Here is a 3,389-nt window from a genome sequence, read left to right on the forward strand (position 1 = left end):
TAATGGGTAGTGGATGGATCCAAGATCCATTAAGCCAATAACTAGTTAATGGTATTTTATTTACAAATAAACCCTAAAGTTTCAGTATTTTACAATTATCCCAGAAAGAAAATCAACTGGTGCTACAGGACTTGATTTGGCGGCTGATAAAGATTGTATAATAGAGCCTAAAGGGCGAGGCCTGATTTCAACAGGACTTAGCCTGGAAATTCCCTGGGGATCATACAATCGCATAGCAGCTAGATCAAGTGCAACATGGAAATTGGATCTTGATATTGGGGCTGGTGTTATTGACTGTGATTATCATGGAGAAATTATGATTATGGTTTTCAATCATTCAAACACCACAATCCATATTCACCAGAGAGACACACCAATTCCTACTGAAGAATCATCACCAATATGAGACTCTTTTTCTGATGATGAGTCTGATTTCATTAACCCGTTCGCATCGGAAGGTGGTGGGACACTCCCACTCCCAACCCAACTACTTGCTGCAAGTATTGAAATGGAATGCCCAAGCTTAAGACGCCTTATAAAGGATCAGAATGAAAGTTCACCTGAGCAGCAACAAATTTACTCCACAAGTACTGTTATTTCTCCATACAACCCACCAGAGGACACAATGATGGGGCCTCCCGGATATCCACCAGTGGCAAGGACTGACCCAGGGCCATCACAACCACCAATTTATGAGCAGAGGCCCTCCAATACAAGATTTAGAAGAGAAATGAATAATGAGTTATGGACGCTCCCATCTGCTCAGTAACAAGGAGGAGCTATTTTTGTTGTTCCTGAGCAACTTAGCTTATTTCATGATGTTTTCTTGTGGTGGGAATCTATAACTAAGAATCATGTGGCGAGCCAAGGCATACCCCAAAGATAAAATTGAATATATGGAGAATTTATTGGGGAAAATTGAAAAATTAGCATGGATATAGTGGAGAATGAACTATCCTGCTGAATATAATGCCCTGATCAGCATAGCAGACGGAAGGGAAGGTACACAAAATGTGTTATCTCAGATGAGAAGGGTATTCTCTTATAAAGACCTAACACAAGGTTCAATGGTAAAACAGGATGCAGCCTACCGAGACATGGAGAAGCTATCTTGTGACAATGTCAAGAATATTGTCCAATATATGAATGATTATATGAGATTGACATCAAAAACCGGAAGGCTATTCACAGGACCATAGTTATCAGAAAAATTTTGGTTTAAAATGCCTAGAGAACTGGGAAACAGAATTAAAGCTGCATTTGAGGAAAAATATTCAGGCCTAACAATCGGAGTTTTTCCAAGAGTTTTATTTGCCTACAAGTTCCTTGAACAAGAATGCAAGGACGTTGTCTTTAAGCGATCTTTGAAAAATTTATCTTTCTGTAGTCAAATCCCCATCCCAGGTTCAAATCAAGGGCAGAAGAAATATGGCATCTGTCGAAGCAAAACTTACAAAGGAAAGCCGCATGAATCTCATGCTCGGATTGAGAAATGGAAGCACTTGATAAGAAACAAAAAGTGTTAGTGCTACCTTTGCGGGCAAAAAGGGCACCTCGCAAGAGAATGCCCTAGTGAAAGACGGAATGTTAAGAGAGTTGCTATGTTCGAGCAGTTAGATATCCCTGAAGACTGTGACATCTTATCGGTTCAGGAAGGGAAAGCACAAAGCGATGCAATATTTAGCATCTCAGAAGGGGAGGAAGACTACGAAGAACTACACAGGTCTATTCAAACCCTTCACTTCTCAAATGAATCAATTATGATGCTTGGACAGATAGATGGAGGTTATTGCCCACGAGTCAAGGTGACGGAGGAGCAACTTAATTGCCTGCATGATTGGCACCTTAATGAAGTTATATATCCTCCTCAACCAAGTAGTTGTACCTGTTGCAAAAGAAACACCATGCAGAGGGCGAGAATTAACTGACCTAATTGCTTAATTATGGCTTGCAACCTATGTGGACCATACTACTTCAAGAAGGAGGTACCTGCAGCTCCTACTGCACCTGCTCCATTTTTCCCTCAAAACTTAATTCATGAGCAGCAATACTATATATCTTGGTGTAAAGGGGAAATTGATAGGTTACAGAAGGAAGTTGCATACTACAAAGCCCAATATGAAGAATTACTATTGGAAAAGGAACTGGGGAAAGAATTTTGCACTCTTGACAAAGGAAAAGAGCTGATGAGCGATGAAGTAACGAAAGCTGCCAATATGCTCTATGAAGAAATAACAAGCCACATAACAGCAACCCAGGAAATAAAAGGGCCAAGGTTAGTAAAAAATATGTTATATAATCTGAAGGTTGAAATAGAAATCTCTGGATTTTCAAGATTTGCATTGAAGGCTATTCTGGATATTGGTGCAACAACTTGCTATGTTGACCAGAACTCTGTTCCAAAAGGAGATCTTGAAGATGTAGTGCAATTTAGTGGAATCAATTCTCAGCAGACTGCCAGAATGAAGCTTAAACAAGGAAGGATATTTATCGGTGAAAATATATTCAAAATCCCTTACACATACAGTTTTCCCATAACCCTTGGAGATAACATTAAGATGATTATTGGCTGCAACTTCATACGGGCTATGCATGGAGGACTGCGTATTGAAGGAAATGTGGTAACGTTTTACAAAAACCTTACCACTATTAACACCTTGCCCTCTGTTACTGCAGCAACAATAGAAGAGCTGGAATTAAAGGAAGAAGAATACATCCAAATCAAAGAAATGGTGAATTACTCAGTAGGACAATCCTAGTAAAAGTTCAGAGAACAATTCAGCTCACTACTTAAGGAATTACGGGATCAGGGTTACATTGGTGAAAATCCATTAAAACATTGGGTCAAGAACTAGATTATCTGTCAACTAGACATTAAAAATCCCGACTTCATTATTGAACACAGACCCTTGAAACATTTGACTCCCCAACAAAAGGAAGCTTTCACTAAGTATATCAAAGCATTGCTGGAAATAGGAGTCATCAGGCCAAGTAAAAGCCAGCACCGCACCACGACTATCATAGTGAAATCAGGAACAACCATTGATCACAAGATTGGAAAGGAAGTGCAAGGAAAGAATGGTTTTTAATTACAAGCACCTTAACAACCTCACAAACAATGATCAATATAGCCTTCTGGAATCAATACAATCCTGAAGAAAGTCAGTAATAGCAAAATCTATTCAAAGTTTGACCTTAAGAATGATTTTCATCAGGTGGCAATGCACTTAGATTCTATTGAATGGACTGCATTTTGGGTACCCGATGGCTTATACGAATGGTTGGTCATGTCATTCGGATTAAAAAATGCCCCTGTGATCTTTCATCGGAAGATGGATAACTGTTTCAGAGGAACCGAGGATTTTATACTAGTATACATTGATGACATC

The 3,389-nt window shown here is 39.3% G+C and overlaps 2 pseudogenes; both read left to right on the plus strand.

Moving 5' to 3' along the window:
- Window positions 1–508: 508 nt before the first annotated feature.
- On the plus strand, window positions 509–1,526 carry LOC141818423 (uncharacterized; annotated as a pseudogene).
- A 75-nt stretch (window positions 1,527–1,601) lies between these two features.
- LOC141818424 (uncharacterized) lies at window positions 1,602–2,611 on the plus strand (annotated as a pseudogene).
- Window positions 2,612–3,389: the final 778 nt, after the last annotated feature.

The sequence above is a fragment of the Curcuma longa genome, unplaced genomic scaffold (assembly GCF_044706935.1).
Source record: "Curcuma longa cultivar G26 ecotype Majalengka, Jawa Barat unplaced genomic scaffold, ITB_CL_G26_1.1 contig_24779, whole genome shotgun sequence".
Taxonomy (NCBI): domain Eukaryota; kingdom Viridiplantae; phylum Streptophyta; class Magnoliopsida; order Zingiberales; family Zingiberaceae; genus Curcuma; species Curcuma longa.